The sequence below is a fragment of the Mytilus edulis genome, chromosome 4 (genome assembly GCF_963676685.1).
Source record: "Mytilus edulis chromosome 4, xbMytEdul2.2, whole genome shotgun sequence".
NCBI classification, from domain to species: Eukaryota; Metazoa; Mollusca; class Bivalvia; order Mytilida; family Mytilidae; genus Mytilus; species Mytilus edulis.
The window spans coordinates 28,946,158-28,958,682 of NC_092347.1; the positions used below are offsets into that span (position 1 = coordinate 28,946,158).

Below are 12,525 nucleotides of genomic sequence, written 5' to 3' on the forward strand. Positions count from 1 at the left end.
GATGAACAAATTGTGAAAAAAGTCTTTAAAGGGCAATAACTCCTTAAGGGGTCAATTGACAATTTTGGTCAAATTGACTTATTTGTAGATCTTACTTTGCTTAACATTTTTGTTATAAACAGTTTATCTGTATCTATAATGTTATTCAAGATAATAACCAAAAACTGCAAAATTTCTTTAAAATCATCAATTCAGGGGCATTATACCTGAAAAACCAGTTATCCAATTCGGCTAAAAATTTCAGGACAGGTAGACCTTGACCTAATAAATACTTTAACATCTTGTCTTATTTGCTCTAAATGCTGGAGTTTTTAAGATATAAGCCAAAAACTGCATTTTATCCTGTGATCTATTTTTAGCCATGACGGCCATGTTTTTTGACGAAATAAAAAAATAAAGCACAAACTTTATTTTATACACCCTACTGATCATTCAGTTGAAGTTTGGTGTAATTTAGTTGAGTAGTTTTAGAGGAGAAGATTTTTTAAAGTTAGCAAATATGATGAACAAATTGTGAAAAATTGTCATTAAAGGACAATAACCCCTTAAGGGGTCAATTGACAATTTTGGTCATATTAACTTATTTGTAGATCTTACTTTGCTGATCATTTTTGCTGTTTACAGTTTATCTTTATCTATAATAATATTCAAGATAATGACCAAAAACTGCAAAATTTCCTTAAAATTACCAATAAAGTGGCAGCAACCCAACAATTGGTTGTTTGATTCATCTGAAAATTTCAGGGCTGATAGGTATTGACCTAATGAACATTTTTACCCCATGTCAGATTTGCTCTAAATGCTTTCGTTTTTGAGATATAAGCCAAAAACTGCATTTGACCCCTATGTTCTATTTTAAGTAACAGCGGCCATGTTTTTTGACAGATCAAAAATCAAAGCACAGACTTTGTGCAGGATAATCTAAGGAACAATCATGCTAAGTTTTAACCAAATCCATTCAGTAGTTTCAGAGGAGAAGATTTTTTAAAGTTAGCAAATATGATGAACAAAAGGTGAAAAATTGTCATTAAAGGACAATAACTCCTTAAGGGGTCAATTGACAATTTTGGTCATATTAACTTATTTGTAGATCTTACTTTGCTGATCATTTTTGCTGTTTATAGTTTATCTTTATCTATAATAATATTCAAGATAATGACAAAAAACTGCAAAATTTCCTTAAAATTACCAATAAAGTGGCAGCAACCCAACAATGGTTTGTTTGATTCATCTGAAAATTTCAGGGCTGATAGATCTTGACCTAATGAACATTTTTACCCCTGTCAGATTTGCTCTAAATGCTTTCGTTTTTGAGATATAAGCCAAAAACTGCATTAGACCCCTATGTTCTATTTTAAGTAACGGCGGCCATGTTTTTTGACGGATCAAAAATCGAAGCGCACATTTTGTGCAGGATATACTAAGGAACAATCATGCTAAGTTTCATTCAAATCCATTCAGTAGTTTCAGAGGAGAAGATGTTTGAAAAATTGTTAACGACGACAGACGACGACGACGACGACGACGGACGCCAAGTGATGAGAAAAGCTCACATGGCCTTTTAGGCCAGGTGAGCTAAAAAGTGGTATGCTTGCCAATGAAACAACTTTCCACAGAAGACAAAATGACATCACAGAAATTAACAACTAAACGGCCACAGTACGGCCTTCAACAATGAGCAAAGCCCATACCGCATAGTCAGCTATAGAAGGCCCCGAAATGATAAACGTAAAACATTCCTAATTTATGTACAAACAAACGATCGAAAAACTAACATGTATACAACACATTAACAAACGACAACCACTGAAATAAAGGCTCCTCATGACTTGGGACAGCCACATATATACAGAATGTGCGGCGAGTTTTAACATGTTAGCGGGATACCAACCCTCCCTCTAACCTGGGACAGTGGCGTAACAGAACAACATAAGAACGAACTATGAAAATCAGTTGTAAAAGGCTTAACTCATCAGATGGGTACAAATATAAATACATCTAACAAGAAAAGAGTGGACGTGGGCGGGTACTTGTATATTCCAACAACAAAAAGACACTATAAGTACTGATCTGAGAGTACTCGCAGTTACTGACAGCTAGTTCAAAGCCACTAACAACTAATAAAAAAAACATGCATCTAAGTTTTGCATTTAGGTAAAGATTGAAACAAACTGAGTAAAAAAGAATGATTTACTATTATTGGATAGTAACGATTGTCCATGAAAAAAGAGTCATTTTCAATGCTCTTCAACTTTGTACTTGTTTGGATTTATAAATATTTTGATATGAGCGTCACTGATGAGTCTTATGTAGACGAAACGAGCATCTGGCATACTAAATTATAATCCTGGTACCTTTGATAACTACTTAACCTAAATTAATTCTGGTTAAGGTACATTAAGATACAAAATATAATCAACTACAAGTCATAGAAGAATAATATCTTTTAGATCGCACTTCTTTGATAACAATGGACCTCGAAAAAAGATTCAAATTTGTGTTTAGGTCCAGATGATAGCAACAACACATAAAAGAGGAATGCTATTTATTGCTGAGCACTTCTTTGATTTTATTTTAAGTCCACACAATTTATTTTGTAACAGAAGCACAAAAAAAACGATACTCGTTATTATGTCAATATATAATTGTAATATAATTATATTAATGGAAAACTTCTAGTATTGTTTTACTGTGAATTCTTCTCGTTGTTGTTATTGGCGTTCTATATAAATCTTCTCACATACAAGCTTGTCTATACATGTAGTCTGGGGATTTCTGTTATTTTTGCTACTAATTTTTTTCCATATCCCATGTTAGGATCAATGTAAAAGGTTGAAAATTTCATATCTGAATATTTTTTTCGTTATCTGGAAAGTTACTTTTGACGACGGATCTTGATTGTTTCTGTGGGGCTTCTTTCTCATGGATATGGATCACTCACGGAAAAAAAATTGGAAAATTGTCAAAACTAATTTGACTTTTATGTATAGCATAGTCCGAATTATATTCTTAAAAGAATTTAAATTCACAAACTTGTTATTTTGCACCAAACATGGCTGTGACATGCCTTTTTAAAATATGATTGAAAATCGTAAATGTTAAAGTAAAATTCTATTTGCAATTGCTGACCAACATTGATAAAAAAAAATGCAATGAACAGTATACTTCTGACAGATATTTGGTTCTCCTTGAAAAATACTGGGTCATAACATATCTTAATTACAATCCCGAGTAATCTGAATATATTTATTCAGAAATGCACAATATATGTGTATAAATCTACATGTTTTAATACGACTGCAAGAAAAAATGAAAAAAAAAATGGTCGTATATCACGTGGTCGTATATCACGTCGTCGTCGTCAGCGTCGCCGAAGACAGATGTTTTCCGGATAATAACTTTTGTTTAAGTAAATAGAAATCAATCAAATTTTAACACAAGGTTTATAACAACTAAAGAAAGGTTGGGATTGATTGGGGGGGGGGGGGGGGGTTATGGTCTTAACTGTTTAGGAATTAGGAACCAAAAAGGGGGTTGAAATAAACATTTTTGTAGTTTCCAGTCATTAAGTGTATGAATCTCTCTGAAATTATACCACAAGTTTCCAAACTACAAAAGGGATGATTATGATTGGCTCGGAGGGGTAGGTGGGTGGAGGTGTTATGGCTCAAACCGTTTAGGAATTAGAGGCAAAAAAGAGGGAAATACAAGGGTTTCTTGGTTAATGGTCAATTAAGACAATTTGAAACCAGTGTAAGGAAGGTAATTCAAATATATTAAGGTAATCCAGACATGTTTGAATACCTCCCTTACACTGCTTTAAAATTATGTGTAAAGATTTATTTTTTTTTCCCATATCAGATTTCAGAAATTGAAAAGAAAAAAAGTGGGGGATACATTTTTCTTTTCTTGAGGTTGGGTTCAGTATGCAATAGCATAGTATATTGCACAAAACAAAACAAAAAACGATGGTATTTTTTTAATTTTTGGAGGGGGTGGGGGCAATTCTCAACAGCGTAGTGCAAAAGCAAAAAATTAAGTATAAATTCAAATTATATAACCAATTTTTAGTTCTTTGACTACAATTATTCTGTGTCAGAAACCTATTATGTGTCAAATATTTAATTACATTCCAAATTCAGACCTGAATCAAGCATGAATAGTGTGTCCATTTTTGTCCGAACGGTTCAGGGTTGTACCTCTGCGGTCGTATCCAACTGCGTTCGGCGAAGCAGTTTAATTAAGACTTAAATATAATTTTATATACATATTAAGTTGTGAATATGGTGAAACTGATCCTCAACATAAGTTTAAACTGTCCTGGTGTGGAATAAATTTGTGTTAAATTGATCATACTTCTTAATTTACTTATTTCAATCAGTTTTAAATATTGTATACTGCCTTAATGATAACATATATAATAATAACTGTTGAAATTTGTTTGCCGGGCATTAATTTACCGTAATTTACCAATTATGGATTCGGTAATTTCCGCTAAAAAACGAAGTTTACCGAATGATCTCATCATACAACAAAAAACGTATAATGTTGTGATCACTTCATATAATTTTGTGAGCACTTCATATAATGTTTTGACCACTTCATATAATGTTGTGATCACTGCATATAATGTTTGGACCACTGCGTATAATGTTGTGAGCACTGAATATAATGTTGTGAGCACTTAATATAATGTTGTGAGCACTGCATATAATGGTGTGAGCACTGCATATAATGTTGTGAGCACTGCATATAATGTTGTGAGCACTGCATATAATGTTGTGAGCACTTAATATAATGTTGTGAGCACTTAATATAATGTTGTGAGCACTTAATATAATGTTGTGAGCACTGCATATATTGTTGTGAGCACTGCATATAATGATGTGAGCACTGCATATAATGTTGTGAGCACTTAATATAATGTTGTGAGCACTTAATATAATGTTGTGAGCACTTTATATAATGTTGTGAGCACTGCATATAATGGTGTGAGCACTGCATATAATGTTGTGAGCACTGAATATAATGCTGATCATTAACATAAGGCAGTCCTGGCGTTCCATATAGAAGACCTTATATGCACGTGTGCTTATATGCTTCTTGTGTATACATCTTATCGCTATTTTCCCACCATTACTAGACATCACAAACATGACAAAGTTCCCATAAAATTTTGACATCACAATACAAAATATCTGACGCCACAATGGAAAAGTGATTGTTGTATGACATCAATAGTTCAAGCATAACTTTAACAGATTCTCAGATTTCCAAATAGCAATAAGGATCAATAAGAGGTGTATTGTCATGAGTGTTCTTATCTACCAGAGTACTGTCGGGTATTTTCGACCAGGGGCAGTTTTCGACCACCTTACATTTCGGGAGCGACTTCATGCACGCGAGGTGTTGTTTCCGCATCCTTTTCAGGTGCAGATCTGCAGAACTAAATATTTGTCACGGAAGATTAGGTTAGCTGCAATTCACGCAAAGAAGTAGTCCAAATAATTATGACGTCTGGCAAGGCTATTTTAATTTTTTTCTGGGACGCCTTCCTACGTTATGACGTTGTAGGAAGCCGTCCCAGAAAAAAAATAAAATAGCCTTCTCAGACGTCATAATTATTTGGACTTACAAAGAAGTAGTAAGTTACACAATTTATCACAGTTGTCGTGGAACTTCTCGCCATGATAAAAACAAACATTTTAAGTCATGTGTTAAAAAATAACTGTCTTTCAACAAATAATTTCAGTAAAAACACCTACTGTTCAAGCATGAAAACCTAACGACACTGTTCGCTAAACTCCTGAGAATAAAAATGTACAAATAAATGAATAAAAAAGACGCATTTTAAAAAATATTTTCCCTAAAATCAACTTATATATCCCTTTCACACATGTTTCGCCTATTTTCGACCATTCTTGTATAGTTTTTGTTACTCACTATGGACGCTTTGTTTATGTTTTTCAAGGCTACAGTGACGTCACAATATAAATGATGTAACGAAATCGGGCACCTTGTATTGACAATGTCATCGTCAGAAGGACATTATATAAGGATATTTTGGAATGTAGGATACACTGATTGTATTTTTTTTACTAGCTTTAAAAAATAAGAAAATGAAAACTTTTTTTGAATTGAGCTTGAGATTTAAGAAAATTATCTGAGCAACAAGATCAAAATGCAGTCTGCGTTTGAAAGATATTGTATAGTCCAAACTTATTTTGTTTCCCCGCGAAATCATATCAATCTGTCTACGTGTCAATAGAAAAACCGAAGACGTTTATCCTCCCAAAAAGAGGTAGCAATCACCACTTCCCTTCCTAATAATATCAACTTGAGGTAATAATCCCTCCCCTTTACCCCCCTGTTCTCACTCCCCCTAACCCGGCCCCCTTTTTTTAGCTCACCTGGCCTAAAAGGCCATGTGAGCTTTTCTCATCACTTGGCGTCCGTCGACGTCGTCGTCGTCGTCGTCGTCTGTCGTCGTTAACAATTTTTCAAACATCTTCACCTCTGAAACTACTGAATGGATTTGAATGAAACTTAACATGATTGTTCCTTAGTATATCCTGCACAAAATGTGCGCTTCGATTTTTGATCCGTCAAAAAACATGGCCGCCGTTACTTAAAATAGAACATAGGGGTCAAATGCAGTTTTTGGCTTATATCTCAAAAACGAAAGCATTTAGAGCAAATCTGACATGGGGGTAAAAATGTTCATTAGGTCAAGATCTATCAGCCCTGAAATTTTCAGATGAATCAAACAAACCATTGTTGGGTTGCTGCCACTTAATTGGTAATTTTAAGGAAATTTTGCAGTTTTTGGTCATTATCTTGAATATTATTATAGATAAAGATAAACTGTAAACAGCAAAAAAGATCAGCAAAGTAAGATCTACAAATAAGTTAATATGACCAAAATTGTCAATTGACCCCTTAAGGGGTTATTGTCCTTTAATGACAATTTTTCACAATTTGTTCATCATATTTGCTAACTTTAAAAAATCTTCTCCTCTGAAACTACTGAATGGATTTGGTTAAAACTTAGCATGGTTGTTCCTTAGATTATCCTGCACAAAGTGTGTGCTTTGATTTTTGATCCGTCAAAAAACATGGCCGCCGTTACTTAAAATAGAACATAGGGGTCAAATGCAGTTTTTGGCTTATATCTCAAAAACGAAAGCATTAAGAGCAAATCTGACATGGAGTAAAAATGTTCATTAGGTCAATATCTATCAGCCCTGAAATTTTCAGATGAATCACACATCCAATTGTTGGGTTGCTGCCACTTAATTGGTAATTTTAAGGAAATTTTGCAGTTTTTGGTCATTATCTTGAATATTATTATAGATAAAGATAAACTGTAAACAGCAAAAAAGATCAGCAAAGTAAGATCTACAAATAAGTTAATGTGACCAAAATTGTCAATTGACCCCTTAAGGGGTTATTGTCCTTTAATGACAATTTTTCACAATTTGTTCATCATATTTGCTAACTTTAAAAAATCTTCTCCTCTGAAACTGCTGAATGGATTTGGTTAAAACTTAGCATGGTTGTTCCTTAGATTATCCTGCACAAAGTGTGTGCTTTGATTTTTGATCCGTCAAAAAACATGGCCGCCGTTACTTAAAATAGAACATAGGGGTCAAATGCAGTTTTTGGCTTATATCTCAAAAACGAAAGCATTAAGAGCAAATCTGACATGGAGTAAAAATGTTCATTAGGTCAATATCTATCAGCCCTGAAATTTTCAGATGAATCAAACATCGAATTGTTGGTTTGCTGCCACTTAATTGGTAATTTTAAGGAAATTTTGCAGTTTTTGGTCATTATCTTGAATATTATTATAGATAAAGATAAACTGTAAACAGCAAATATGATCAGCAAAGTAAGATCTACAAATAAGTCAATTTGACCAAAATTGTCAATTGACCTCTTTAGGAGTTATTGCCCTTTAAAGACTTTTTCACAATTTGTTCATCATGTTGACTTACTTTAAAAAATCTTCTCTTATGAAACTGCTGTATCAATTTCAGCCAAACTTAGGCTAAATGAGTTTCAGAGTTTCAGAGTATCTAGTATAAATTTTATATTTCCTTTCCTTGTATGTCAAGAAACATAGCTCCTATGGCTAAAATAGAACATAGGAGAAAATGATTTTTTTTTTGCTTTTGAAGAAAATAGGACGATTCAAAGAACATTTAAATAAATTGAAAAGCCAAAATAATCATTGATGAGAGATTAAACCAAAAAAATTCAGGTGAGCGATTCAGGCTCTTGAGAGCCTCTTGTTTACTCTCCGTCTCGGTTAGTCCCAATTATCGCCTCCCTTATCCCAGGGATCCACCCCCTGTCCACAATCCCTACCTGTTTTCTTTGTTGTGTTTTTTTGTTCTCGTGGTGCACTTGGGTTACCGTCCAGGTTGTTAAAATTTATATGTTTTGTTTGGGTTTTTTTTACGCTAAAAATGAACATGTAGGGGCGGATTTAGGCGTGGCGTGGCGGGCGTGCGCCCCCCCCCCCCTAAAATTTGCACAGCATGGGTTGTTTTCAACTTAATATTTAAGTATCAGAAGAGACCATTACATCTTTTTTAAGTTAACATTCAAATATATATATAAAAAAAAGTCAGTTTAACAGAATAAACTTGATTATACTTCTACTGACCTACGATTTATTAAAGTTCTATAAATTATTTCGAAGGAAGGAACGCGGAGCTGCGTTTGATGACAAATATAATAGGTTTTTTTTTTAGCAGTTAAAGTAAAATCAAACATTACATGTATTTGCGGTTTTTATAATCAATTTCTTTGATAATTTAAGTTCCAAAACATCCCTTACCCACTCATACTGAGGGGGGATAGGACCTTTGATCGGGTGTTTTTAAGCTCGGGATTTCGAGATTGACCCTGTTCGGGATCCGGGAAGTCTTTTTTTCGAATTTTGGGACCTCGGGATTTTGTATTTTTCAGCCCGGGATTTCAGGATTTCGTGTTTTTAAACCGGGATTTCGGTACCAGGACCCTCCTACCCCCCTAACTGAACTATTAGTTCGGTTATTAGGGGAAATAACTTGTACTTCTTAAAGGGGTGTAACTCTGGTATCATATCAAGGGAGGCAAATCTAGCGGGATTTCTAGTGTAAGAACACATGTCGAGTTCGCACATTAATGATTATCGGATAACCCGAATAATCCAGTCGTTATATATATTACGATCCCTATCGAACCTCAAAAGGTGGAGAGAATCGGAGAGGGCTTGAATTATTCGAGTTAATTATCGGATAACGCATGGTAATATTACTGGGGCAAGCATTATCTGGACTTCTCTTTGTTGTTTTTAAAGTGTTATGTGATTGCATTATTTTTGCAGTTGATTTCCCCCGTCTGCTTTGTTTTACACTAGATTAAGTTTTGTAACATAATGGGCATTTATAGCTTTCCAGTTGATGTCTTTGATGAAGAGTTGTCTTATATTGGCAATCATATCACATATTTTAGTGTTTATTTTACATGGTTTAATCGTATTATAATGTGTAATCTAGTATTTTTTTTATCGTTGTATAAAAGTGCTTGTTTCATCACAAAAAAAGCATTTGATTTTTGTCAAATCTCTGAATCCTTCCTTGAAAAGTTTGTCTGTAGGGTATCGACTTGTGCATTTCGCGATATTTACCGGTTCTTGGTTGAAAGAAAGATGTCCAAAAAGTACCATAGTAAATAACTTACTTGGCTTTAGAATGAATGATATGGGACAACAACCCGGCTATATAAAGAACAGATAACAGCCAAAGGCTACCAATGGGTCTACAATTCCTTTTTTATTTCATACTCGTCCTGAACTTGCATAACATATGTTACCCTTAATGTAACAACAAATCATTTCACATTAATTAATGGCGAGATCTTATAGACAGAGAAAAAACAGAATATCCGTAGAAATTGAGACCAATACTGTTTGAAAAATCAAAATATATGTAATACAAGCTTAAATAAAAAGCAGAAGACCTGATAATAGATTCTGACAGTTCGAAAAAGAAGGCGCTCGTAATTCAGTTGGTTTTGATTTCTGTATAGAAAATACATGTTTTTGTTCTCTGTTTAACATATTGGTATTCTCGATCAAATTATTTTTCCTTTTGTCATGTTAGGACTAAGTCTTTCTATTGTTCACTAATACGGTGATGGATTTTGTTCAATCTTGATCAGTATACGGAGAAATAAAATCAGGTCAGACTGTTAGGCAATCGAACCACATCTTCATAGTTCTTCGGAATAAAATAAAATATACTTCGTTTGTTGATGTGTAACATATTTGTTTTCGTTAATTTTTGTACATAAATTAGACCGTTAGTTTTCTCGTTTAGAACGTTTTACATGTGTAATTTCTGGGCCTTTTATAGCTGAATATGTGGTGTAGTCTTGCTCAATATTGAAGGCCGTACGTTGATCTATCATCTATAGTTGTTTATTTCTTTGTCGTTTGGGCTTTTTTTGAGAGTTGTCAGTCTCATTTGCAATTATACCACATCTTCTTGTTTATATTGGTCAATTAATTATATTTTGAAAAGCTAGCCTCAGGCTTGCTGAATGTGTTGAAGAAGAAATAATAAGTTTAAATTTTCAATTCATATACAATTTTGTACAAAAACAATAATTAACCATTTGAGAAAATATCACAAATGTTGTCAAGATGAAAAATAGCGAAAAAAAACCCACATATCTAAATTATTTTTATACCCCCGCTTTAAAAAAGGGGGGGTATACTGTTTTACCTCTGTCTGTCCGTCCGTCCGTCAGTCCGTCCGTCCGTCCGTCCGTCCGTCAGTCCGTCCCATGAAACTTTCGTCACATTTTTCTCAGGTACTACACATCCACCCTTTCTGTAATTTGGTATCAACATTTATATGTGTCAGCCATACCGTGTGATGCGTTTTCAGATTCATCACTAGACAACTTCCTGTTTACCGAACACTTGTATGATTTTACACATGATAGCCAAGTTGAAAATTTTCGTCACATTTTTCTCAGGAACTACAATACAAGGATTTCTGAAATTTGGTTTCAGGGTTTATCTAAGTCAGCTATACCGTGTGATGCGTTTTCAGATTGATAACTTGACAACTTCCTGTTTACCGAACACTTGTATGATTTTACACATGATAGCCAAGTTGAAAATTTTCGTCACATTTTTCTCAGGAACTACACATCCACCCTTTCTGTAATTTGGTATCAACATTTATATATGTCAGCCATACCGTGTGATGCGTTTTCAGATTCATCACTAGACAACTTCCTGTTTACTGAACACTTGTATGATTTTACACATGACAGCCAAGTTGAAAATTTTCGTCACATTTTTCTCAGGAACTACAATACAAGGATTTCTGAAATTTGGTTTCAGGATTTATATAAGTCAGCTATACCGTGTGATGCGTTTTCAGATTCATCACTCGACAACTTCCTGTTTACCGAACACTTGCATATTTTTACACTATTAATATTATCCACTTGCGGCGGGGGTATCATCAATGAGCAGTACTGAAGCTCGCAGTTTCACTTGTTAAATCTATAATACTAAAATTACGAGGTCCAATTTATCAGCCGTCATCACGTAAAAACGATGAATCAAAGAATTCAACTTTATATCTAACTAATATAGTACAATGCTGTTGATTAAAAATTACACCACTCCAGACCCCTTTGTTTCCCACATAATTAATATTGCCAATAAATAAGAAGTTCCGGTACCAATAGTATATTCACCTGTTACCTATTACCTTATCTGTACGTTCCGCATCTGACAGGCGCACCACCAAACGCTGTATTTAGGATTTTGCTATATACACGGGTCGTAATCACAGGGTTGACACTACTAAATTCAATCATTGTCACATTGTTCCCGATTGTAGTATTTTAATCAGTATGACTTTTTAAGATGACAATACGAATAATATAATTCTGGACTTAAAATAAGGCGTATAGGTTCAGCATGTACAGTTTTCAATTTGTAAGCCGGAATGACGTAAAACAGAGAATCAAAGAATTCAACTTTAATTATAACTCATTAAGGACAATGCTGTTGATAAAAAAATACTCCTTTCCAGGGACTTTTGTTTTCTAAATAAAATAAATAATAATACCAATAATTGATAAGTTCCAGGTCGACGGGTTCAAACAGAAAGATGTTGAAAGCAGAGAAAACTGTGCATCTTATAATCGGCATGACTTTATCAGATGACAATACCAATACTAAAATAAGGCTTACGCATAGTTATATTCTTTAATTCAGCCACAGACCCGCGATATCACGGGTGTGTTCTAGTGGAAATAAAAAAGACGAAATCGATTTCTTCTTCCATAAGGGACGACATCAAAAGATCGATGTAGGATAAAAAACTTAAATCAAATAGTTTGGAGGGGGGGGGGGGTAAAATTCTGCAAGTTTTGTATATCTAAAATCGATTTTTACATATATCAAACATTACAACAGGCTATGTCATGCACTGTTTTCCCTTTCAC

At 34.1% G+C, this 12,525-nt stretch overlaps 1 long non-coding RNA gene across 1 annotated transcript in view; it reads right to left on the bottom strand.

The window, feature by feature from the left end:
- The window catches only part of LOC139519353 (uncharacterized), a 36,025-nt gene extending 30,021 nt beyond the window's left edge, over positions 1-6,004 (bottom strand). The window contains exon 1 of the long non-coding RNA XR_011663572.1: positions 5,944-6,004. This is a non-coding gene — a long non-coding RNA (uncharacterized lncRNA). The remainder of the gene's footprint in view (positions 1-5,943) is intronic.
- Between the last annotated feature and the right edge of the window lie 6,521 nt (positions 6,005-12,525).